Source organism: Vombatus ursinus, unplaced genomic scaffold, assembly GCF_900497805.2.
Source record: "Vombatus ursinus unplaced genomic scaffold, bare-nosed wombat genome assembly UNPS02006874.1, whole genome shotgun sequence".
Lineage (NCBI taxonomy): Eukaryota > Metazoa > Chordata > Mammalia > Diprotodontia > Vombatidae > Vombatus > Vombatus ursinus.
The window spans coordinates 5,993,697-6,021,315 of NW_020946652.1; positions in this window are offsets into that span (position 1 = coordinate 5,993,697).

Genomic DNA, 27,619 nt, shown 5'->3' on the forward strand with positions numbered 1-27,619 from the left:
AAAACAAACACAGACACCAAGGAGTGAGCAAGGCCTGTCACAAGGCCACATGGCCCCAGAAGGAAGAAGGTGCCAAGGCTTCTCCCTTTACAGAATATTTTTCTTGACTGATGCCTTGAGCAAGGGTATCATTCAAGGGTGCAGCTGAATAAAATGAGGTGAAGAAAATAGATAGGAGCTGACTCAGGCCTTTTTGAAGAGCCACTTGATTCTGGCTGGTTGACCAGCTGACAAAGCTTGCTCTAAACATGTGGTTAGCACTGGCGTGAGTTACACAATGTCTATGTGTGGTACAGTCTCTCTACGTTGCTTCCATTTCATGTCTCCCCAGATAGGTTCCTCAGCTTCTCCATGTGAGCAGACATGCTCTCAGGTCCTCTGCCCATGAGCTCAATCTCTATTTTACTTTAGTCCTCACCCCTTTGTGATTCAGTGGAAGGAACAGCAGAAAGTAGGGGTGAGGGATGTTGTGTGACAGGGGAAGAAGGCAGAAGAAAGGACTTGGTTTCCAAGGCTCTCCCTAAGACTCCACTCCATCCAGGAGCCCCCCTTTCAGGGCCATATTGAGTTGCAGTGTTAGGATTGCCCTTTCCCCCTACTTATGACCATGCCTCATATACTACAGCATGTGCTTTCAGCCTATGCAGAAACTCAGCCTCTTCATTCTAAGGCAGTTCCAGTCACCAGGCCTGATCAGGGCACGGCCATCCCAGCATGGCTGCTGAGGGACCAGGTAGTAGGCGTTGGCTGGTGTCCACAGTGCTTGTCAGTGTGGCTGTTGGCTATGAGGAAATGGTCCATCCAATGTGCCTCGTGTGGTGAGCTCTTTCTGACTGACCCTGCTTTGGCCAAGGACACAGGAAGTGCACTGTCCCAGTCCTTTACGGAGACAGAGAAAGAATGCTAAGCGTCTCCCGGGCTGGAGAAAATGAGCATCATCTTGGCTTCATCTAAAGCCTAATGTGCCCTGTCCTGTAGCATCCGTAGGTGGCCCCTGGCAGCTGTAGCTTCTTGGAGGAGGAGGCCATGCATTTCCATGTTAATGATTCTGGTGGTACTGTGTTGGCATCAAGACCCTGGCAAAGCCCTGCTGGAATTGTCCTTAAGGAAGACAAAGAAAGACAAATGATAGAGGTTAAAAAATTCAGTTCCATTAAATCCTTTGAAAAGGGGACTATCTTCTTTCCTCCCTTCTCTCTTCCTTCCTCTTTCTCCCTCCCTCCCTTCCTTCCTTCCTTCCTTGTCTCCTTCCTTCTTTCTTTCCTTTCTTGTCTTCGAGAAAGGTCTTCCCAAAGAATCAAAATCACAGGTGACCCAAAGGACCATGGAGAGATACATGGTAAGTGTGTGTAGACTACAGGCAAGCCTACACTGATGGCTTGCATGTGAGAAGGGTATAAAATATACCACCAAGGGAACAGATGACCAGAAAAAGAAGTGGGCAGGTCATGGAGTGAGAGCAGCAGATAATTAACCCGTGTTCAGGCTACAGATTGCCCTGGTGCCCCAGAAGGCCCTCAGGCATGGGGCAGATAGATGCCCTGTAGAGGATTCCTCAGGGCATGTGGACAATCATTACAGAGGATGAAGAGATGGGGAGGACTAAGTTCTGGTGGAATGAGAGAATGCTTGAGGCAAGATTTTGTGCAGAGAATCAATGTCTCTGAAGTGGCAGGAGCTTCTCCTGAGGCCACAAAGCAGCTGTGGTGGGCTCCCATAGTATCAGCACATGGGAGAGCTGGAGGGGACCTCAGATGTCACCTCGTTTCACAGAGAAGGGAGCTGAGGTTCCAGGAGGGACAAAGACTTGTTCCCAGTCACACAAAGGTTACCACACCGGGCCCAGAGCCAGGATGGGAGTCCAGCTTCCCCACCTGCAATCCAAGGTCCTTCCTAACCCAGCCCATCCCCAAGCTTTCTTGCTCAGTGCTCACTGCATATGCACAGAGGAAACTCACCTTTTTGTCTTTTAAAATTTTATTGATGTGTTTTATTTTTATTTTATAAAAACTTAGAGGTTATCAGCCCTGCGACACGTGACTTCTAATTATAGGCAGATTATATCGTGAGACGTAAGTCACAATTTCGTCTGTTGAAATTGTCATAATGGGCTCCAAAGGGTGGAAACAGATGCCGTTTTTGTTCCTGAAGTCCCATGTTAGAAGCTCCTCCACAATTAAACATTTGTAAGAACTCACTTTGTATTTTTATAAAATTTTCATCACTATAAACTTTCAATTGTTGGAAAGAAGATGAAAGAATTAAGGAATTGGAACAGGATAAAACAGACACTTCACAAGTCTGGATCTAAGCCCTCGGATTTTGTTTTGTTTTTGACATATCTGACTTATTAATTTCTTTATTAACTTTGTCTTGCAGAAGGATTTGTTTAATGGGTAGGTTAATTTTGAACATGGTATTGAAATGCACTGAATTCTGTTAAACTGAACGAGGATCAGATTTCACAATGGGGAAATGTCACTGATTCTGACACTATTTTTAATTAATTTTTTTTTTTGGCTAGGCAATGGGGTTAAGTGACTTGCCCAGGGTCACACAGCTAATAAGTGTTATGTGTCTGAGGCCGGATTTGAACTCAGGTCCTTCCGAATCCAGGGCCGGTGCTCTATCCACTGTGCCACCTAGCTGCCCTGATATTTTTTTTTTTTGATGAGGCAATTGGGGTTAAGTGACTTACCCAGGGTCACACAGCTAGTAAGTGTTATGTATCTGAGGCTGGATTTGAACCCAGGTCCTCCTGATTCCAGGGCCAGTGTTCTATCCACTGTGCCACCTAACTGCCCCTCTGACACTATTTTTAGCATTTCAAAATTATAACTTGTGGCAATCAAATGTTGATTGTGTCACTGCCAGGAAGTTCAAATGTTTGGTTTTTGTTTTTATCACCAAAATTGCAAAAAAAAAAATGTTGTGTAATTGTAGATGAAAATATTTGGAAAAGCTATGCCATTAATCTAAATCTTCTTTTTAAAAAGTGTAGAGGTTCCCAGCACTCCATGAGAGGTCTTTTGTGACAAAGTAACAAACAATTAAAAAGCTAACAATACAGTTATCTCATCTGAAAGTGCATGCGATGTTCCGCATCTGTAGCACACACCTACGCACTTACAGTCATACTCACACATACCCTCCACATGCACACATTCACACTCACGTCCATACTCTCACACACACACTCACACTCACGTTCATTCTCTCACACACATATCCTCCACATGCACACACTCACACTCACTTTCATATTCTGACACACACACACTCACACTCACATCCATACTCTCACACACACACACTCACACTCACGTCCACACTCTGACACACATACCCTCCACATGCACACACTCACACTGACATATGCCCACACACATACATGTGGCTTAGATGACCTGCCCAGGGTCATAGAGTCAGGATGGCTATACTCACCCTGGCCTGACCAGTGAGGTTGGCAGATTGTGCCCAGGCTGCGGAGTGCAGGAGGTCACAGAGTCTCTCAAAGATGAGAGGGATAAAGGAACCTGCCTAAAGCCTCTCTGAGAGCTTTACCCTGTAGAGGAGTGCTATCCCTTTCTGCCTCACTACTTCTCCTGCAGTCCTTTCTATCCATTTGGTATCCCTCTCACTCTGATTTCTAGCATCTCATGTAAGACAGGGTAAAGTCCCAGTCGCATGACAGTCAGGTGCAAGTCAGGAGCTGAAGCCCAGGGGCTGAATGAGACTGCCAAGAGGAGCAAGAGGAGAAAAGGGGGAGCCCCAGGGGCAGACCCTGGGGGATGAGGGTTGTCAACAGCACAATAGACCAGAAAATGGGAAGCTGGCTCTGACCCTGTCAGGGACAATGGAGAAGTCCTCCCCTCTGCCTTGTGAGCAATAAAGAGGGGCCCCGGGAAGTCAGCATCTGAACAGTTTTCAATGTTCCTCCTGTCCTTTATGGTCTGAAGCTGTTTCTTTCTCATTGGGGAGGTTTGTTGCCACTGGTATTCATTCTGGATGCCATTATTTCCTCTCCGTCACAACCTCTTTGCCAACAACCTTCATACCCAACTATGGAGAGCCAACCAACCATGGCTGGGCCAAGCTGATCTTTTCCACAATATCCCCTCTTCCCCATGGCTGTAGCTCTCCACTGACCCTTCTACAGTTTCTGGAGTTTATTTTTCATCCGCCAGTAAATTGGCTTCAACCCTGACGCTTATCACCTAAACAGAGCTCCAGGCCTTGATTCCACCACCCAGGAAACAGAAAGTGCAATGTCCCCAAATTGCACATCCAAACCTTTTCCTTGGAGTCATTTATGTTAGTGAATGAAACAAAACCAGTGTCTATTAAACACCTAGTCTGTGCAAACATCTAGACACTGTGCTGGGCACTGGGGAGGGAGGGGGTAGGGGTTGCAAAGATAGAATAAAAATCTGTCTTTGTGTTCAAGGAATTTGCATGCTACCAGAGGGCCAGTAGGATGTGCCATCTACACAGATCAGTATTTACATGACCATTTGAGAAGGAAGAGAAGAAAACAATCTGGTAAATTGGGCAATCTTTCCTATACAAAGTGGCCAGGGACCTGAGCCTTGAGGGAAGCCAGACAGGACTGCAGCAGACAGAGGCTAGAGTGAAGGGAGTGGTGCAGGAGTGGAGGAGAGCCTACATAGGAGGGGAAACAGCCTATGCAAAGGCCAGAAAGGACATGGTGACTTTGGGAAGAAACACATAGGCCTATTTGGCTGGATTGTAGAATGCATGATGATGAATTATGTGAAATCAGCCTTGGAAAAGCAGCCTAGAGACAGATCAGGAAGAATTTTAAATGTAGAGTGTTGGGCCTGGGGTCAGGAAGGCTCATCTATCTGAGTTCCAATCTGACCTCAGACACTACTAGCTCTGTGACCCTGGGCAAGTTACTTCACCTTGTTTGACTTTGTTTCCTCAACTATAAAATGAGCTGGAGAAGTAAAAGGCAAACCAGTCTAGCATCTCTACCAAGAAAACCCCAAATGGGGTCACAGAGAGTTGGACGTGACTGAAAAATGACCAAACTGTAACAACATAATTTGCATTTGATCTTAGAAGCAAAGGGAGTCACTAAAGTTTCTTGAGAAGGTTGTGACATGATTAGACATGTTTTAGAAAGATAATTTTCGTGGCTTTATGAGGGTTAGATGGGAAAGGGGAGAGAGCAGAAGAAGGGACAGTAACTAGGAGGCTTCAATGGACCATCACCAAGAAGTGAGAAGGACCTGGAAGAGGCCATTGGCCTTTTGAGAGGAGAAAAGATGAAGGACGTGGGAGATGTGATAGAAGAGGAATTAACACAAGTTGGCAACTGTTTGGATGTGGGAGAGGAATGAAGCAAAAGATCATAGGACATGAATCTGGATGCTTGGAATGGTAATGGTGCTCTCTGAAAAGTAGGAAAGTTGGGAGGAGGGTGGATTTCAGGACAAAGACTTCAGAACACATTGAACTTCACATGTCTATAGGATGTCCATGTGGATATGGACAGCAAGGTAGTTGGTGTTGAGGGACTGGAGCTTTGAAGGGAGACTCAGACTGGATCTATAGTGATCTAGGAATGACCTGCATGGAGATCACTGACCTGCCCATTGGAAGCTGCTGACATCACCAAATGAGAGAATGTCAAGCAGGGGTTCATAACCTGGGGTCTGCGTACTTGCTTTTAAATATAATTTGATCACTGGATTTCAACAAAACAGGTTTCCTTTTGTGATCCTCTGTATTGTACTTTATGCATTGTGAAAAGCAGCATTTTAAGGAAGAGTCCATAGGCTTCTCTAGAATGTCGAAGGGGAGGGGCCTTTCTAAGACACAGAAAAGGCAAAGAACCTCTAGTGTAGACATCACAGAAAGCAGGGCTGTGAGGAAAGGAGACTGGGGAGGGACAATCAGCAACGCAAGAGGGGAGCCAGGAGGAAGAGCCATGTCCCAAGAGGTCAGGGAGGAGAGAGCATCTGGGAGGCTGAAGTGGTCAGCAGTGCCCAGAGCTTAGTGTTGTCTAGCATATAGGATGCTCTTACATGCCTTCTCACTCACTCATTCATTCAGTTCTGCACAGGGCAAAAGGGATAAGGACTGAGAAAAGGCCACTGGATTTAATTTCATAATTCAGCAATTTTTGGCAGACTTGAAGAAAGTTCTTTCAGATGAGGGGTGATGTTGAAAACTAGATTGAGAGGAGTTAAGAAGTGAGTGTGAAGAATAGGAGTGGTGCACCACATGGAGATGCTCTTTATAGGAGCTTGGCCATGAGAGGAAGGAGAGATAGAAGAGGAGATGGTGCGGTCCAGTGAGGATTTCAAGGATATGAAAGGTGGGATCATATTGGCAGGAAGCAGGGATGGGGCCATGGAAGGAGCCACTTCCTCCATCATTGAGAAGTGACTAAGGAAGATTAGACTGGAGGCAGAGGAGAGAGGAAGGAATGTGAGGAGAACACGGCTAAGGAGATCGATGGCCTTTGGTGAAATGCTGACGGAACATCGGAACAAGCCGAGCTTCACCAACTCTCCCCGGGACGTCATCCGTGCTGAGCAGCCCTCGCATTCTTGTTTGCTGCAGGATTCTGCCGGCCACAGAGGATTTTTCTCACTTTCTTTTTTTTATTTTATTTATTTATTTATTTATTTTGATTTGTCAACAATCACTTCCATAGGCTTCTGAGTTTTAAATTTTTCTCTCCCTCCCCAGGATGGTGCACAATTTGATATAGGCTATACATATACATTCCTATTAAACATATTTTCACATTAGTGATGTTGTAAGTAAGAATTAGGACCAATAGGAGGAACCATCAGAAAGAGGAAACAAAACTCAACAGAAGAGAAAAAAAATAAGATTTTTCTCACTTTCTTCCAGGACCTCTAACTACACTGCCGGGATTCTTTTGGTGTGACTGGACCTAAACGTTGAAGCCCTTTCCTAGAGACAGACTTGACAGTGTCCTGGCTCCTGCAGTCAAGGAGACCAGGGTTTGATCCCAGCCCAGACATTCACTAGTTGTGTGGCTGTGGATAAGTTACGTTCTGCCTGTCTGCCTCCTTTTCCTCAGCTATAAAACGAGTGTGCCAATCCAGCCTCCTTCTCAGGGCAGCTGATCTGACAAGCCGGAATCACCTTTATAAAGCATTCTACCCAAATAGATGCTGTGCTCACTGCCCCATTGAGCAACCTTTCTTTGTCTTTAGGAGGGGGAAGGCACTAGCTGTCTTCAGGCATCTGAAGGACTGCTGCATGGAGGAGGGCCAGCCCTTTCTCTTGTTCATCCTGAGTACAGAACCAGGAGCACTGAGGAGAAGTGAGTGAGGCAGGTCTAGGCTTGGCATCAGGGCACATGAGATGTTGGAGCTGTCTAAACATGGGATGGGCTGCCTTTGGAGGCCTTCGCAAGAGGTCTTTAAGCAGGGAAATGACTTTTTCTTGGGCAGCTTGTACAAAGGATGAAAGTCCAGGAACAGGTTGGACCAGATAACCTCTGAGATCCCTTCTAACTCCAGGAGTCTGTGATTAATGGGAGCCTGGGTGACTTTGGACAGGTCACTGCTCCTCTCCAGGATTCAGTTTCTTTACCAATGGAAGGAAGATGTTTATGTAATTACAGATTTGAAGGAGAAAGGGAAGTTTGAGGTCATCTTCTATAAAACTCATTTTACAGATGAGGAAACTGATGCCCCAGGCAGCTGACTTAACAACTTTCCAGCAGGCAGTAAGAAGGAGAATCAGAACATAAACCCATGTCCTTAGACCGGCAATTCAGCCGTTTCCCGCTCTACCATGCTGAATCAGACTCTCTCCAAGGCCCCTTCTTGTTTGTAACTCATGACCTTTCAAATGTCTTAAGAACTCTGTGAGATAAGGAGAACACATACTACTGTCCCCACGACTCTCATTTTCAGATAAGAAAGCTGCTTCAGACAGCACAGTCACAGAGGGGGCTAAGAACAGATCTGGGAGCAGACTCCAGGGCCCTGGACACTTCATCCTGAGCTCCTTTCATGGCACCAAGCTGAAGGATTTTCCCTCTCTTTCCCCGCCCTCCCCCCTCCCCCCAGCCAACCTCATTCTGAACCCAGAAGGGGAGCCTGGATCTGCAGCCAATGAAAGCGTTATTAAGGACTGCTGCCATCTCCAGGATTTTTGGTAGAGAAATGGACTCGAGAATGGCTGGGATCCCCTCATGGGGGGTCTTGGCTTGGCGTTGCTGAGCCTCTTGAAAGGTCTCTACATCCAGCTAGTACCGCGCTGTTCACTGCAGTCTTCTGATAGCTTTCTTGCGGTGTGCTCAGCTTATCACCGAACCTCCTTGTGGAAACTGAGATACTGCAGAGTCTGCTGATGCATTCGTGAGAAGCTTATGGCTCTGGAGATACTCAGAGAGTGAGCCGGAGCGTCCTCTGTGGCATATCCTCCTATGATCTTGGCATTAGGAGCCATCCCTTTCAGACTGGGCACTAATAGGGCATTGGCTGCCCTGCTCTTCAGATCCTTGCTTGCTAACTCTCTCCCTGACCTGAGTGTCCAGAGTCTCCCTTGCAGAAGGGTGGATCTTGAGAGAAAACTAAGCCCTCAGAATTCTCTTTCAATGCCCCATTTAGGGAAAAGTCCACATTTGAAGAGGAGGGAACACTCCCTTTTTGTCCTATGATTGGCCTGTCCCCCCTTTTCTCTTTAAATCCCCTCAGTGTGGTTTTGCTTAATTGGGTTTCTTACCGCACTTTCTGTACATTCACTTTTTCCTCTATTGCTTCTCCAGAGCTATGAGACCACACTGCTTAGACTCTCCCACCATCTTCCTCTGGAAGATCTTACAGACAAGTTTCTCTTCTCAATCGGTGGTTTTCTTGGCTGCCATGATTCTCTGCACTCTGGCCTTCTGGCTGTTCCTTGAACGAGACCCTCCATCTCCTGCCCCAGGCCTTTGCACTGGCTGTCCCCCACGTCTACAATACCCTCCTTCCTCATCTCTACCTCTGGCTTTCCCTGGCTTCCTTCAAGTCTTGGCTAAAATCCCACCTTCTACAGGAAGCCTTTCCCAATCCCTTTTCATTCCCATGTCTTCCTTCTATCAATTCTCTCCAGTTCATCCTGCATAGAGCTCATGGGTGCAGCATGGCTGCCGTTGGACTGTGAGCTCCTTGTGTGAGGGAACGTTTTTACCTTTCTTTGTATCCCCAACACTTTTAACACAGTGCCTGGAACATAGTAGGTACTTAAGAAATGCTTGTTGATTTGACTGGCAAAGAGATAAAGCATGTCCTGGCTGAGGCTGTTTCTAGGATCTTTTGGTCCCCTTATGGCATTGATTTATTCACTTTGATTAAACTTCCTTGATAAATTGTAATAGTCAAGAAGTACATTTTTATCCAATTTTTTTTCAGTCATTTCAATAAGTCAGGGTGGCATTGCCCTAATCCAGCACCTCCTCTTTGTCTCATTTCCATTCTTTGTTCATGAGAATCTATGGCCAAAGAGTTCATCCCCATGTAGACAACTTATTGGTGATGAGCACAGTGGGAGTGAGCTGGCTGCCACACGTGACCAGCCAAGACTTGGACAACACAAATGACCCGAAAAGGACTTCATGTGAGACGTGTGTGTGATCAGGATAGAAGGTGGGTTGGTCATGTGGTGAGAGAGAGGGACAACCCAGACCATCCAATGGGGCTCCATTAGTATCCACACGATGGCAAAAGAAAGACCCCAAAGGGTTGGCTGGCTCCCTGGGGAGGATGGCAGGAGTACCTGAAGAGGAGCAGAGCAAGACCAGAGGGCGTAGCTGAACTGCAATCAGCACCACGGGGAGGGTGTATATGCATTGAGGAGGGGAAAAACCTATCAGATGCTCAAAGTGAACCTTTTCCTTGGGAGAAGGCAGTCCTGGGGGTCACTGAGCCCAGTGCCTGGCACCTCATAGGTGCCTCAGAAATTCTTGCTGGCTCATTGGTTGAGGCTTATATTCCCAGACCTCGGAGGACTAATGGAAGATATCTCAGAGGTTAGTGAATCTAACCAGCGCCTGGCCTAGACCTCCTATCTTGTGCCTGGGTCTAGATGGGCCAGTTAAAATAGGGTGATAGGACAACCTGGAGTTGGAGTTAAGAGAAGCAGAATTCAAATCTCAACCAGATTACTTATTGGGTGGGTAATTGTGAACAAGCCACTTTCCCTCACTTTGCCTCAGTTTCTTCATCTGTAAAGGAGGATGCTGAAGTAGATGACCTGGGTGGTACAGCCTACCTCCCGATTTATGGATCCCCTGACCCCTTATCCCACCTTGCCTGCACATTCTTGCTTTCCCCCCATAATTGCTTCTGTCAAACCCCTCTACTCTCCTCAGCCTGACCCTCATAACTTTGTGCTGCCAGGGGACAGATAGTGAGGAGGACTGTAAAGGAGTACAGGAGGGCCTACTGAAGCAAGGTCCGAAGGCCATATTAGGGGACATAATTTCCTTTAACAAGGTCTTCAGAGCCTCCTCCCTAACTCCTACCCCCACCGTCAGTACTCCCGGTTTCAACGGTGCCCCCCACCCCAGTCCTGAACAATCATAACTGGCATCGTATGGCGCTCTGAAGTTTGCAAAGTGCTTCACACACAAGAGCTCATTCGAGCGTCATGACGACCCTCTGACGATGAAGGCTGGGAGAGGGAGGGGGGAGGGAGCGGGGAGACACGGGATTTCATCCCGGTCAGAAACTCCCAGGGTTTCTATTCCTTCCACAAAGGCAGAGCAGTAGCCCATCTTCTTAGAAGCTTGGAGAGTTGGGTGAGTCACTGTATGGTTAAAGGACCTGCCCGTAACCACAGAGCCAGGAGGCATCAGAGGAAGAGCTTGGTCTCAGAGCTTCCGAACAGAGCCCTCAACTCTCTGCACCATGCTGCTTCCCCTTCAAACAATCCGTCAATCATCGAATGTTGATCAGGCGTGGAGCCAGCATTGGGGGACAAAAACCAAGAATGAAAGCAATGATCCCAGCTTCCAAAGAGCATTATACCCAAGAGACAAGGACATTTAAAAGCATTCTCTATCAGCTAGCATTTATAGAGTACTGTGGCAGAGCCAGAAATCACATACAATCATGAAGCAAGCTCGGCAGCTCTCGAGCAGCACAGTGGATTGCTGTTCCCCTAGACCCTACAAAACTCAAACCTAGCAAATCCTCCAGTTGGGCCTCTGGAGGCAGCTAGATCAATTTTGATGATCGAATAGAATGTGTCGCGTAGGACTCACCCTCCTATCGGCTGCCTGCCTGTATCTGCCTCTGTGCTCCACGTATTTTATTATGGTGTCCTGGGCATGGTGCTGTGTGGAGAATTAGGAGAGGGGTAGGTCCATTTTGGGGCCTAGAGTGACCTCATCAGGGGTCCCCTACACCAGGAAAATCTCAGTTTGTAATCTGTTTTCCATTTTAAAGGAACTATTATTTAAGTATTTGGCCACTTTCAGAGTATAGCTTCTTTTCTTTCACTCGGAAGAATTAATTACTCAGGGAAATACCTGGAAAATGAAAGAGTGTGATTCTCTACTTAAGCATCAGCCTTTTGTGCCCTTTAACCAATGGCTTTCGGATCTGATCCAGAAAATAAGTAGTCAATAAAGGTGTTTAGAGTGAAACATCTGTTGCAGTTCTTGGAGGTTGGGACCTGACTGAGAACCGGCGCACCCAATCTTCAGAGGACTTGTACGACAGAGATTGATTGGGGTCACCAGGTTAGCCAGAAGTAAAGTCCCAAACCTTATCTTTCAAATGCAGTGACCAATTGATTTTCTCTGGACCATTACACACAACAGAGTGTGGTGAAGCCAGCAAGGGCAGCCATGGTAAAACATTATCCTTTTAAAGATACTTTCAGAAGAAGTCTTTGGGATGCTTTGAGTTGGAGAAAGAGTCTGGAGGTGGAGCTTCAGGTATCCAAAATGGAAGACATTGATTTCTGAAGATGGAGACACCAACCAGACTTCTGTGTCATCTGGAGCCAGCCAAAGGAGAGCATTGAAGAGCTGGGCTCTGCCCTGGCCGCTGTAGGGGCCCAGGCCACCATGCCCATAATAGAGCCTCTCCACACATACAAGATGGCTTATTGGGTGGGGCATTGGCAGCAACGGCAGCACACTGCACGGGGGAGGAAGGATTTCTCTAATCTGAAATATCTCAAAGTTGAAAGGGTGAGGGGGTTGTCCCTAAAATTAGAACATGAGCCCAGCTAGGAGCCTGGGCTCCCATCTCTCTTTCTCCTCTGTTAGACCCTGGATGTTTGAGGGAAGGGGCCGAGCCATTGAAAGGAAGAGTGAAAGCAGCAGCCCATGCAAGCAGTGGGGCACCTCGGAGGTTCCCCCAAATCTGCTGAGCTCACCTCATTAGTATTTCAGTTTTTTTTCCAGTTCTGGGCTAGGGATAAAAAGGCAAAATCAAACAGCTGCTGCCCTTAAGAAACTTGTGTTCTCTAGGGAAAAAGCAACATTTAAACCAACAAAAATGGGCACACATACACACAGACAGAGAGGTACTTTGGAGCAGGGAAAAAAACTAACCAAGTAGGGGAACCATGAAAGGCTTCCTGGAGGAAGCACTATAGGATCTGAGCCTTAATCATAAAAGTAATAGCTTGCATTTCTATTGTGCTTTAAGTTGCAGAAGGGCATTAAAATATTGTCTCATTTGGTTCCCACAGTCACCCTGAAAGGGCAGGGCTATTGTTTTCCTCATCTTACAGTTGAGGAACTAGGTCTGAAAGAGGTTAAGGGCCTTGCCCAGGGTTAACAGCTTGGAAGTATGTGAAGCTGGATTTGAACTCAGGACTTTGGGAATCCTAAGGGCAGCATTCTGTTGGCTGTGCCACCTAGTAAACCTCATCATTCACAAACGATAAGAACTGTGGGAACATATCTACGCCTGGACACAGATCCTTATAAAATAAAAATCCAAGTAGATAGGACAGGATGCAGGAGACACATCTGGCTTCGGGACATATTTTCCATGACTTTCTTTCTCATGTTCTATGGCCCAGCCAAACTGACTTTGATCTCCTCCCTCTAGGCTTTCCCATTGGCTGTCTCCCTTGCCTGGAATGCATGGCCCCCGAGCCTCCCTTCTGCCTCTAAGAATCAGCATCTCTCCACTTTCCGTCAGCTGCTCTGCTTGGTTTCAACTTTACCAAACATTACACCTCTGGGCCAGGTAACCTCCTGCTGCCCCCCCCAACCCTTTCCTTTTCTGTATTGTCTTCCCCCATTAGATTGTAAGCTCCTTGAGGGCAGGAACTGTCTTTTTGTTATTTGTGTCCCCAGTACTTAGCACAGTGACTGCCACACAGTAGGAGCTTAATTAGTGTTTCTTGAATTGAATTGAATCTTCTCTTCTCCTTTCCTCATCCCCCTGCCGGCTATTACCTTCCCCCCAAACACTCTCTTGTAATTCGGGATTTCTTGGACATGTCTTTTTCAAGTACTTATATCAATCAATTAATAAGTATTGGCTATGTGCCTACTCTGTTCCAGGCATGAGGACAGAAACACACTGAGAAAAGTGATCCCTCTTCAACCAGGAGGTTCAACTCTTGCCAGAGAGAGAACCAGGATCCCCAGATGCCTTGAATGAGGCCAAATCAGCACAAGAGGGTTACGTACAGGGCAGGAGCTTCTTTTAAACTGGCAGCTGCTTGAGGTCAGGAATCAGGTTTTTACCTCTCCTTGTCTCCCCAGCATTTAGCCTTGTGCCTGGCCACAGCTGGCGTTTAATAAATGTTTGCTGACTTGAATTATGGAAGGAAGGGTAGTAGCGTTTAAGGGGATCAGTAAAGGCTTCAGGGGGTTCTTGAGGGCAGAGAAGGCGGTGATAATAGTAGTAATCATGATGATGATGATAATAATAATAATACTAGCTAGCATTGATGTAGCTCTTTAAGGTTTGCAAAGTGCTTTACAAATATTATCTCATTAAATCTTCACAATAGCCCCGGAAGACAGGTACTATTATTGTCCCAATTTTGTAGATAAGGAAACTAAGCCCTGACTAAGGTCAAGTACTTTACCCAAATCTCTTAGGGAAACTTGGGCTCTTTCTGCCTCCAGCCCCACTGCTCTATTCACTGAGCCCCCTCACTGCCCACATGAAGCAAAGGGAAGAGGGAAGGCATTAGAGGCATGGGGCATGGCCAGGAAGAAGCCTGCAGGCAGGAGATGGAGTGTTGCATGCAAGGAACAGGGAGAAAGTCTTTGTGACTGGATGCCATAGTGCAGGAGATAGAAAAATTTCCATTAAGGTTGGAAACAGGCTGGAGCCAGGTTGGGAAGGGCTTGAAAAGCTAAATTGAGGAGTTTCTAGTTTATCCTGGAGGAAAGAGGGAGTCACTGGGTTTTACTGAGTTGTCAGACATCAGGCAATGACTTTGGCAACAGAGTGTGGGATTGCCTGAATTGGAGAGAGTCAACGCAGAGAGACCAATGAAGAATCTGTTTTAATCATCCAGGCAAAGGTTGATGGGCATCTTACCTGAGGTGGTGGCTGGAGCCATAGAAAGGAGGGGTCAGATGTAAGAGATGGTGTGGAGAAGAAAATAGCCATAATGGAGAACTGATTGGCTGTGCGGGGTGAGGGAAAAAGTACTCTAGAATAATGCCAAGGTTATTATCTAGGTGACTAGAAGGATGATGGTGCCCTCAAAAGTGATAGGGAATTTGGGAAGAGGGTTGGGTTTGGGAGTAACAAAGAAGTTCTGGTTTTGAAACGTTGAATTTAAGATGTCTCTAGGGAAATGACCAAGATGCAATTGGTGGCAAAGGATTAAAGGTCACAGAAATAACTGGTCCTTGACATACTAGAGTTGAGAATCATTGGCATAGAATTGATGACTCAAACCCATGAGAGCTGATGGGGTGACAGAGAGAGCTTAGAAAGAAGAAAGGAAGAGGTCTAGAAAAGAGCATGGAGAACACCGCATCTGCCATTAGCGGCATGACATGAATGATGAACCAGTAAAGAAAAGGGAGGAGGAATGATCAGGCAGGTAGGCAGAGAGCCAGAAGAGAGTAAAGCGAGGAAATGAGGGAGAGGAGAACATATCTAGAAGGAGAGGGTCATCCACGGGGTCAAATGCAGCAGAGAGATGGGAAAGTATGAGGACATAAAAAGACCGTAACATTTAACTAAGAGATCCTTGGGAACTTTGCGATTGGAGTTGAGTGAGGTCCGAAGCCGGGATGCCTGAGTGGATGTTGTCCCTCCTGATCCAGTAAAGCCCCTTGAGGGCGGACACTTTGTGTTTTCTGTAGTTGTATTTCCAGCTCCTCAAACCTTGCCTGGCAAATAAGCATTTAATAAACGCTTGTTGGCTTATCATTTTGCATGTGAATTATTGAGTTGGCTAGTAATTTGGTGCTGATTAATCAAATTTCTGCCTGTGCTTGAGGCTTAACGTGGAGGGTAATTATTATCTCATACCCTCGGATGGTCGTTATTGTTTTTTGCTTGCAAGCTGCCCATTGAAGCTATGACAAATGAGGCACTTGGTCTCAACTTCCTGAAATGGTTTGGAGAGAGTCTGAGAATTTTGGTACGTGGCTACACTGTTTCCTAATGGTTTTTTGAACCTCACTTTGGCTTCTTTCTGGGATCTTCACCTTTCTTTGGTTTCCTTTGAGCACAGCCTGAGTTAGCTTGCTGTCTGCATTAGGTCCTTCATGCATTCAGAGCTGGAGAGCAGATTTCCTTGGGCTCATTCAGGGGTGGCGGTCTTTCTTTTCTAGTCCCGATAATCCCGTGATCTTTCAAGGCTGAATCCCTGAGAGGAGAGGGAGCCGGAGCCATTAGACACTGGCCTCTAGCCTCCTTTCCCCTTCCCAGACCTGAGCACTTCTGACTGGTCCAGGACTTAGGTCCCCATATTGTGCAAAGAGGCCAAAGAATGGGCCCTTAGCTCTTCAACTAATCCTTCTCTTTTCAAAACAAGTAAGTCAAGCTTTAGGGGGGAAAAATTATATCATTTGAGTTAATTGGTTTTGAACTCTCCAAAGCCCCAGCTGTCTTGAAGGGAATTGCTTGTCCTTCCAGACCCAATTAGAGATGATGGAACATACTTTCTAGGCCTTTATCTGAAGCCATTCTTTGTGACCTCAGCCTCCATCCCACCTTAAAAAAATGCATTTTACTCACAACCTCTCCAAATGCATCCTGGAAACATGACTTTGGTGGGAATCAGGTACCTCTTAAGGTAGAAGTAATAAAGCTGCCCTCTACAATGACCCAACCTGCATGTATGTGTGCATATGCATGTATGTGCATGTGTGTATGTGTCTACATGCCGTGCACTCATGTACATGAATGTGTGTGCATATGCATGCATTGTGTGCACATGTGTATGTGAATTCAAAACTGTCAAGCCTGCTGAGACAAGAAGGTGTCTTCTCGGTCCCCCAGATGTTGTCAGATTATTTGAACACATGCCTTCATAGCTTTGGGCTCTAGACAGGGACTGGTCAGGGTGGGGGCTTGAAAACCAAAGTCTGCGTTTTCTTCTTGTGCCCAGTGCTAACTCTTTGTACGGCTTCAAACACATGAACTCAGTGACTCAGTTCCCTTACCTGTGAAATTATAATGGTGGCGTGTTTGCAAGCTGTGATGCTTTGAGATCCTTGCTCTCTAGCTGGAAGGAGAACAAACCCATGGAGACCTCATTGTGATCTGTCTGTGTCCAGGCTCTGTGCAATCCCATCCCCAAATTGAGGCTCATTATATTTAAGGAAGAATCCCACTTTTGCAATCCCTAAGCAAGTTCCTCCCTGAAACAAAGGCCCATACTTATAGCAGCAAATTCTTCTGGGCAGGTTGAGGTTTAGATGCTTGTGCCCATACCCATCAGGGATACTCTATGGCCACAAACCCCTTGCTTGACCGGAGGCTGGGAGGAGACAGCAGGAGCCATGCAGGCCAGCCTCTGAGTATCTGAGGCTGTGGAGGGTAAGTGACTCGCCCTGGTCACACATCAGGTAGGATCGGAATTCATGTCTTCCCACTCCAAATTCGCTGATTTGTTCTGGGCTTCGTGGGGCCGTAAGTCATTCTAAATGCCGCCATCTCAAAAAAAAGTGGGTTCCTTGAAAGGGAAAAAGGGCAATACACGGTGGGCATGCACAGGCTACACCAAGAACCATGTAAGGGATAAAGACATAAGCAGTAGATGACCAGGAAAGGTGATGGGCTGCTTGTCACTTGGGAGAGGGGATTCGCCATCAGTAGACAGGCTAAGGGCTCCATCAGTATCTGTGCAGCATCGAGGGATGAGATGAAGGCACCCAGGAGGAAAGCAGGCCCCCTGCAAGTGAGGTGATGACCAAAATGAGAGTTGGATGTTCCAGAATTCAACACCGTGTTTCAGCTGCTTTCTCACTCTGGGACTTCCTTCAGAACCTGGGGCCTCCTTCCCCATACTGTTCCCCTTCTCCCATCAGTACTTCCAGGAAGAGACAAAGCTGGCTACCCTTCATCCCATCACCCCCTCTGTGCCAGGTACTTTCACCCCCTCACATTCTTTTCAACTCCTTCCTCCATTAGAATGTAAGTTCCTTGAGGCCAAAGGCCATCTTTCTGCTTGTATTTTAGTGCCTAGAGCATAGAAAATATTTCATGAATACTTGCTGTTTACTTGCCTTTCTTCAGTCTCATCGCCATCCCTCATCTTCAGAAACACTTTCTGAGTCTCCTCCCACATTGGTAACTGCTCCATTTGGGGCTCCTTCCCCTCCCCTCTTTTTGACCCCTTAATCCTGGGGAGTCCCAAATTTGTCTGCTTAGGCATTTCTCTCCAGCCTTTCTTCCTTGTCTTTCACTCCCACCTATTTACTATCAAGTTCATGCTGATCGCTCCCAAAATTGTATCTTCAACCCTGGCCCCTCACCTATGCTCCAGACCTGCATCTTCAGGGCAGTAGAAGGGTAGTGATGACCTCGACAGAAAAAAGTGGGGGTGGAGTTTGGAGACAGAGTAATCAGAAGAATGAGTTTTTCTTTGGATGGATTGAGTTTGAGATGCTGATGGGAAATTGAGACGGCGATGTCCAGCAGGCAGCTGGTGACGTGAGTCTGGGTTCCAGGAGTGAGATTATGACTAGATCGTAGATGATTTATGAATCACTTTATAGAGGTTATAATGGAACAACAGGAACTGATGGGATCATAGCACAGCCACAGCCTTGTGGGACACAGGCAGTTACTCGAATAAAGACCATCATCCACCCCTTAGTGTGATATGGCAATGCTCGCCACCCCCAGTGAATGCAATCTTAGGTGATATTAAAAGAAACAGAGTGGCCAGGATGTGGGAAATGACACCATCTCTGTATTTGTTTTGTCCAAAGTAACTCTGAAACATCTTACTTGGTTCTGGACACCACATTTAGGAAGGATATTGCTAAGTCAGAGGTCACCCAGAAGAGGGTGATCGAGGTGTTAAAGGGCCTTGAAATTGTGCCTTATCAGGATCAGCTAGAGGACCTGGGGGTGTTTATCCTGGAGAACCAAAGACGTAGGAGGCACCAGATAATTGTCCTCCAGGATTTGACCTCTTCAAGGCTGTTGCATGAATACATAAAAGGGATTGAGGCTGGGGCGGGGGAGACCTATGAGGAAGCTATTGTCCTACTTTAGGCAAGGGTACTGAAGGCCTCCACCAAACAATGGCAAGGTGGATGTAAAGGAGGGAACAGATGGGAGGTGTGAGGGGAGGGGGATCAAGATTGAATGAAGGGGGTGAGGGAGAGTGCCAAGGTTTGGTTCAATGAACGAATGAACGAATGGTACAATGCTGATGCTCACAATGGAAATGTGGAGAGGAAGGCAGTGAACTCAAGGTCACAGAATTCAGCCCACCTTTCCTGGGTGTGGAGGTGTTTAGGGATGCTGATTCTTTCTTGCCGTATGTTATCCACCTTCTGTGGCTTTCGATCATTTGAAACATTGATAAGCACACCATGTATGCTGATATCCACTTCCCTGATGAAAATCTGGAGCATACCAGGGCCAAAAACAGAGCCCTGTCACACTCCACTCAAGACCTCTGACCATTGATAACCACCGCTGGGAGCCTGTCCTTCCTCCAGCTACAGGACTCCTTACCGCATTATCACCCAGTCAACCACCGAATCACCAGATATCGGGCCGGAGAGATTGTCAGATGTCTTCCTGAAATTCAGATGGACTGCATCTGGGGCATTCCTCATTCTATCAGGCAGCATTATGCACTCAGAGGATACCTGATAAACTTCACTGAATTGGAGTTTTACAAAATGGGGAAACTGAGGCTGAGAACACGGCTCTGACTTTCTCAAAGTCATGCCAATTGCTAGTCTAGTGGCAGAACGGGGAGAGGACCCAGACCTCCTCTCTTCATACAACACCTTTTTCTTCCCTGAAGGCTGCCTCAGCATGGTGGTAGTCCTACTGCCTACCCCCACCCTGGCCCAGGAGCCTGCCTTCCACCATCTCCACCGAGCAATGTTCTTTGAAAGCGTCCGTGACTCACTAAAAGTTTATGACCAGGACTCCTGAAAATGTTCTGTTGCCTCTACACGTGGCTGCCAGTGGCTTTTCGGCATTGACTTCAGACATTCTGTTCCCTTTAATTACTCAGGAGAAAATCTGTCCAGGAAGGCCATCTCCAAATCCTTTTCCTCCCTGACAAGAGATGGCAATGCCTCCACATGGGCCCTGCTGGGATTAATCCTGGAATCTGGGAGTAGGGACCTCTTCAGGGTCCCAATCGGTACTTGGGGCCTCCTGGCCAGCCGGGCAGGGGAGGTCTGGGGGCTTTCTAATTAGACTGAGGCAGGTGCATTTGCCTATGTGGTAATCAGACTGATGTCAGTCCTCAAGCCTGGAAAAACAACATCCCCAGTGGAGACCACGGCTGGAGCCAGGAGCTGGTGCTGTTTATTTATTTGTAAGGATAAATGTGAAGGCTAAAGTCTAAAGCAGGCTTGTTTGCCTCCCCCCCAACCCCCGCCCCACCACCTCCCAGAACCCAAAGTCAAAGCACAGCCCCATGAGCCAAGAGGAGTTGACTGCTCTGGGGAGAGCTGGAGGCACACGGGACAGGACAGACCCTCATCTCCCAAGAACATGAATCAGAGGCCCTAACCCAACAACTCTTGGACCAAAGACCGGCTCTGAGCTGGTGGGCAGTCAGGACACCACCCCTCCCCCAACAAGATAGCAGAGGCTCAGGAGCCTTTGAGATGCTGAGGTTGGGACTCAGTTTACCCAGGTTGAGGAGACAGTGTTTCATAGCCTAGCCTGGAGTGGGGGAAGCTTTCTGTCTAAGACCCTTACTAGCTGTGGGTGTCTGGGTCATCACTATCTCTCTCAGTCTGTAAAACGGAGGTAATAACAAGGCTTCCCTCCAGAACTGAGGTGAGACTCCAAGGAAATGAGGCAGATTTAGTCCTTTTCCAACTTTGAAGTGCAGCAGCAATGCTAGCTCTCACTGTTATCGCGCCACAGAAAAGCGCCATGGCCCAAGGCTCAAGAGAGGCGGTGCCAAGCCACAGCATTGGGCAGAGCTCTGCCCTCCAGCCCCGACCCGCCCGAGACCTGCGGAAAGTCACTGAGAGCTAGAAGGGACCTTGGGAATATCTAGGGCTGAAAGCAGTCTGACTCCAGGATCAAGGGGCCTGGGTTCAAATCCGCCAACTACCCCGCTACGTGGATTGGTGCAAGTCACTGAGTCTGTAGGCCTCAGTTTCTCTCCCTGTAACATGAAGGGTTATACTAGAAGATCCTTGAGAGTGCGTCTAGCTGTACCGCAAGACAGTCTTCAATCTGGAGTCCCTGAATTCTTCCAAAAATACTGTGATGAGTGTACTCTAATATCGTCAGTTTTCTTTGTGTTTGGGTGTGTTGTATCTCATGCATTCTTAAGCAGAACGTTCTTCAGAGAATGGGTCCCTAAATTCACCAGGCAATCAGCAGTCCAAGGGCTTCCGGACACAAAAGAAGGGAAGACGCAAGACAGAGGATACTGCCATGCAGTCCACCCTCCACCCCACTATTTCTCAGAGGTGGTGAGGGAGCCCCGGGAGGACCTGAGCTGCTCTCCATGAAGGGGAAAGACCCTGACTCATGGATGGATCCCCCAAATGCCAGGACATCTCACTTGTCTTCCTGTGTCTGGTGTGCGCACATGCACAGCAATTAGGGCAGGGGTGGCAGTCAGTCTGGGGAATTCTGTGAATGGAGCACTTCTCAGAATCGTGTGTTTAAATGCATAAAATGAAATATATAGAAATACAAAGGAAACAAATTATAGGGAAATGCAGTTATCAAGATCTTCCAAAAAACCTCATGGACCCCAGGTTCAGAGCCCAGATGGAGTAAGAGCTCCATCGTCTCCACGGGTAAAACCCACGTTGGGTGGCAGGTCAGTGTTCAGTGAGGATGCTTGGAGCAGTTGTCTGCTTTGAGGCTGTTCTGGGCTACACAGACCCAGGGTCTTTGGGGTAAAACACTATTGAAAGGACTGATCTTTGGACACTTGCTAATAACAGCATTCAGTTTTCCTTTTTGTTTAAGCAGTCAGCCAAGTTCTAACACCGGCATATTAGAGCAGTTGTACAAGGCTCTGTCTAGAAGGTGGGGTCCAGAGAAGCAAAGACAAAACAATTCTTCTAAACCAACTGGATGTTGCTAGAGATGTAAGATCAAGAAGTGGAAAAGCGAGGGTGAAAATTCCTGATGATCCTGGTATCTGTGAAGCCAAAGCCCCAGGATAGTCTATGAGCCTTAGAAAATCTTTGTCCAGAGAAAGCTGAAAAAAGGAAAATTCACACCCGAAAATTCACAGTGTCCCAAAGGTTCCTTCCTGGAGGGCTTCAGACCAAGGCTAGAAGGCATGTCAGGGATGGAGTAGAGGGCAGTCTCCTCTGGGTCTTAGTAGGTCTGAACAAACGCTAAGGTTCCTTCTGACACTGAAATTCTGCGATGTTTAAGAGAGGCAAATTTTGGCTTTATAGAAGGAAACATTTCCTAACAAATGGAGTTATTCAAAGTGTAGTGGGCTGTCCTGGGAGGTAATGAGTTTCCCATTAGAAATCTTCAAGCTGATTCTTTCTGGCCACTCAGTGGGGTTGCTGGTAGAGGAGATTCCTGTCCAGGTAGGGGCTATGCCAGAGGCTCCTGTGGGTACTGCCAGCTTTGGTCTGTGATTCTAATTGAAGCCCTGTGATGATGGTGGGAGACCCAGTGATGAGGAAGACTGAATGAAGGTAGTGCCACACAAATGTCCAGGGCCACATCACCAGCTTACAATGGCGGATGGGACAGTTGGCCCCATGGTGTCCCCCGCAAAGAGCTACATGGGAAAAATCTACAAGGGAATAGGGATGCCCTGGAACTCCCCAAATCAATAAATCCTCCCCAGGCTGCAGGTTTTTCTGTAGGGCAATCCCTTTTGACAGTCAGACCTTGACCATTAGGAGCACGGGACAGCACGTGATAGCTGCTTGCATAAGAAGATGCCCAAGTGCCACTAAACTGCTGCTGAACATGAGGATGAGCGTGCTGGGCATGAGCCCTCAATAAGGGGCAGAGGCTCATCTGTGATGCCCAAAAGGCATGTTGTGCAGCTGATGTACTATTCACGAGAACCAGGGCAGTGCCAGCCTGATGCTTTGGGTCCTCCTCTTCGGAGGACAATGACAGCCTCAAAGCCATATAAGGAGGAATGTTTGCCTTGGCCACAGCTGAAGGTGGCAGGAGGAGGTCAGACGGAGGGGATGAGGGATGAATGTAATCTACCTGAGGAAATCCATGGAGGGCTTGCTGTCAGGGTCTCCCCCAGCCCAGCCTGTGACTCCAAAAGTTATAAAACTAGAGGGACCAGAATGGAGGCAGGTGAAGCTTCATAACCTCTGCTGCTGCCGCTTGTCTAAGCAAAGTAGCAGGAGAGTCCTCGTCCCTGGGGCAGCTAGGTAGCACAGTGGGTAGAGCACCGGCCCTGAAGTCAGGAGGACCTCGGTTCAAATCCAGCCTCAGACCCAACACTTGGCAGCTGTGTGACCCTGGGCAAGTCACTTAACCTCAATTGCCTAAAAATAAAAAAAGGGAATCCCTGTGCCATTATCATTGGACTCCCCCTGTCCCTGTGGGGCTCCGCCTCTAAACTCACGGGTTCCCTGGAGCCTGCTGCCCTGCTCCAGCTCTCACGAAGGGCTCCCAGACAAAGTCAGAGAAGGCGACTGTTTATTCTTCATGGTTCTGCTGCACGCTTCTGATGGAATTCACATTTTCCAGGTACTTCCCTTCCACGATGACAAACTTTGCAGCCAAAGCTTAACGACAAGGTGGAAAACCTTTCCCACTATTCGTAATAGAACAATATACCGAGAGACATGATGTCATATGGTCTTAAACAGGTGCCGGGCTTGGAAAGAATTTCTAAAAAGTATTTTAAGGGGCTCCATAAATGGTTAATAAAATGTATATGTGTGATTTATTATCTAAAAATACACACTACACACGAAGTCCTTTTGAAAGCTGTATGGGGATTAGGCTGCCATTGGATCAGATCGCTTAACCTAGAAATAAATAAGATGATCTCAATTAGTCCGCTTTCAAAGAAACAGACCCTGTTTGTTCATAACTCCCCTGGGTTTACACATTGGAAGAAATGAAACATCTAATTTGTTGGAAGGAAAAATTAAAATTATTGATTTGTTAAGTGGAGAGCATAGCAAAATGGCTGGAGTGCCTTGGCATGACTTGTCTTCAAATCCTCCCTTTGCCCCTTGCTGGCTGTGCCACTGTGGGCAGTTCACACAATGTTGGTCAAGGACTAATGATGTCCTCTGAGTGGGAAGCCCTTTCACCAAGGCAGACCACCACCCAGGGATGACTTAGACTCTTACTGAGTTACCTGAGGATCAGAAGCTGAGTGATTTGCACCCCTCCCAAGGATGGGGGGTGGGGGAGAACCAGCTGCAGGGGAAGTTAGTAAAAGCTTCCTGTAGGAGGTGGTATTCAAGCTAAGTGTTGAGGGAAACTAGGGGATGGTGAGGGGAAAGCATTCAGGCAAGAAATTCAGCAAGTTTTGGATAAAACCTTTGAAGAACTGTTTCATAATCATCAAAAAATACAATGCCAAAGTTAAAAGCTTTTAAGAATAGTAACTTATGGTCCTCCCAAAAAAGATGCTCCTTCTTTACAGATATGGGAGGGGTCTATGGGTCTGGAACAGTGCATGCACCATCAAACTTACTTGAAGTAATGGTTAGTTTCACTGAACTGAATTTTTTCCTCTTTGAATGGATGAAAAAATATTATTAAGTCCTTACTATGTGCCAAGCAGTCTCCTAAGAGCTAGAGAGAGAAATAGAAAAGTGAACTAGTGTCAGCTCTCAATGAGCTCGCCTTCTAATTGGAAGAGCAAATATATACCAGAGGGTCAGACTGCAGGGCTGGAAAGGTCTGGTGGTCCTTACAGTGTATCCTTAGGTCAGAAGGTCAGTGCCTGGAGCACCTGTTGGCAGGGCACGTAGTGGATGTCATTTCCTGGTAGGATTGGTGTTGGTGTCCCCCTACTCATCTGAGTGGTAGGAATGGCCTTGTTTACTTAGTTGTGGGTGTTGGGGGAAAGGAATGTTGGTCCCCACCACTTCAGGGAATGGGTAAGAGGGCCTGAGGCTGAGAATAGAACTGTGGCTCTGTGTTCCCTCTGGCAAGGCTGGGACTGGAGATGGGGGGTGGAGGGTAGGAGGTCAGCCTCCAGCTAGGAAGAAGAAGGGAGTACTGGCTAGAAATTTGGGTAGGAAGCTCCTCTCCCTTTCCAAACCCTCCACCCCCTCAAGCTTGTTTTTTCCCTTCCTACCTTTTGTTACAATGAGAGTGTTGTTGGGTTGGGGAGGTGGAGGGATAGATTTCAAAATGAAGAAAATGTACAAACAAGACAGCAATGAAAATTTTAAAAAGAAGAGCACCTTCAAATAATAATAGTAGCAAACTCCTAGAGGCTAGAGACTTTTTTCATTTAGTATTTGTGTCTCCTGTGCTTAGCACATAGTAGGTGGTTTATAGATACATGTTCATTGATTAAGCGATTGAAATAAGGCAAATGTCCCCAGGCCCGGCTACCTTCAGTTCCATTGTCAAAAGCAGGATTCAATTTGATTTAGCAAGTATTTACTGAGTGCTCACTGTACACTTGGACTGGGGATGCCACCGCAAATTGAAAAACAGTTTCTGAATTCCAGTCACATTCTCTTAAAGATAAGAAAATGCACACAGATAAGTCATCGAGTTCTCTGAAAAGGGTGAGAGGGATAGTAAAAAGTGGGAGAAGAGTATCAGGAAAAGCTTTTTCCCTGTAGAAGCTGCCTCCTGGACTGAGCCTGGAAGGAAGGATTCTAAAGTGTCAAGGTGAGGAGGCAGTGCTTTCCAATCAAGGGGCACAGCCTGAGAAAAGGCGTGAAGGTCGGAGAAGGAATGCCCTGTTCCGGGGGAGGGAGCTGTCCGGCCGTATAGAACGTTGGGTGCGTGAAAGCAAGTAATATGCGATCCGTGTGGACAGTCAGGCTGGAGGTGGACAGATAAAAGGGTGGTGGCGATGGTGTCCTTTGGAGAATCCAGGGCGACGCTGCCTTGACTTGGGCTCTCTGGGCAAGCTTAGTGCCTTTCCTTATTCTTCTCTTAGCCCTATGCTAGTCTCAGTGCTCCAGATTTCACCAATTCAGAGAAGGGAAGGCCCTCAGTGGGGAAGAGCACAGTGGCGCAGATGGGGTCACACGCCACCAAAGACCTCGGGAATTCAGGAGCGGGGATCGAGCTGCACCCTACCGTGTTCTGTGGGCTAGACTCACCAGGCGCAGGAGTTGGAGGTGGGCAGAGGGGATCTGAAACCTGGGAAGAGTTCTGTGATCAGATGCAGCGTGGAGAGAGCAAGGAGAGGGGAAGGGAACAATGTATACAAGAACCACATCCTAAGGCAAGCGCATTGTAAACGCTTCCAAATGTGACATCAGCGCGGGCGGCCAGCTTCAACTCGGGGAGGCTGCCCATGAATCACGCTTTCCACAGCCAAGAGACAAGTGACAGACTAGAGGGGGCTGAATGAGGAGCGCCTCTGCAGAGACGCGCGATGTATAGGCTTGTTTTGCTTGGCTAACTTCTTTGTTAGATGAGTGTTTTCTTCTGGCGAGGGATAGAGAAGCTGGTTACAGAGAAAAGAAGGAAAAGGAATGAAGGAACACCAATGAAACATTTTGAACACACTCAGAAGAGCAAGGGAAACTGAGCGAGGGACATGGGCCACCTTTATCATGTTAAAGTTATCATAGAGATGGGGGAGAGGAACTTCTGGAGGGGAAACTCCCTGGACCACTAAACATCGGCACCTTCACTGCAGCTTAGAGAGCAGCCTGGGCACCAAGGGGTTAAGTGAGCGGCCCAGGACCACCCAGCTAGGATGGGGCAGAGGCAGGGCCTGAACCTGGGTTTCCTGCCTCTAAGGCCAGCTCTATCCACTTAACCACACTGCCACTTATACTTCATAAATACTTTGAAAAACACAAGTGAGATCATGGAAGTTACCTTTCCTAGACAGGCCTCTTTTTCTGCTCGTTCTTTTCATACAGAAATGTCCATGATTGCTTAATTCTTAATTTTAAAAAATAGAATTTAAATTAAAAACAAAAACAAAAACAACAACACAATCTCTTCCCTGCCGCAGAAGAGCAAAAAGCCTGAGGGATGACTGGACAATTCCCAGCAAGATCTGCACAAATGTGAAATAATATGATAGAAAGCATGGCATCAGTTTTCAGACAAAGAGATCAGAGCTATCGATAGTCATATGAAAAAATGTTCTAAATCACTATTGATTAGAGAAAGGCAAATTAAAACAACCGAGGTACCACACACCCATCAGATTAACTAATATATAGAAAAGGAAAATGATAAATGTTGATGTGGGAAATTTGGAGCACTAATGCTTTGTTGGTGGAGTTGTGAACTGAGCTAACCATTAAGGAGAGCAATTTGGAACTATGCCCAAAGGGCTATAAAACTGTGCATACCCTTTGGTTGAGCAATACTACTGCTGGGTTTGATTCCCAAAGAGATTTTTTACAAAAACAGTGGGGAGCGGGGGAGGATTTATTTGTACGAAAGTATTTATAGCAGCTCTTTTCATGGTAGCTAAGAACTGAAAATTGAGGGGATGTCCCTCAGTTGCGGAATGACTGAACAAGTTGTGGTATGTGATTGTGAAGGGATATTATTGTGATATAATAAATGACAAGCAGGATGATTCCAGATAAACCTGGGAAGACTTTCATGAACAGAAACAAAGGAAAGTGAACAGAACCAGGAGAACATTGTACACTAACAACAGTATCGTTTGATGATCTACTGTGAATGACTAAAAATGCTGTACATTTCCAGAGAAAGAACTGATGGAATCTGAATGTAGACTGAAGCATATTATTTTCACTCTTTCTTTCTTTTTCTTCCTCTTTCTTTCTTTCCTTTCTTCCTTCCTGCTTTCTTTCTTTCCTTCTTTTTCTTTCTTTCTTTCTTTCTTTCTTTCTTTCTTTCTTTCTTTCTTT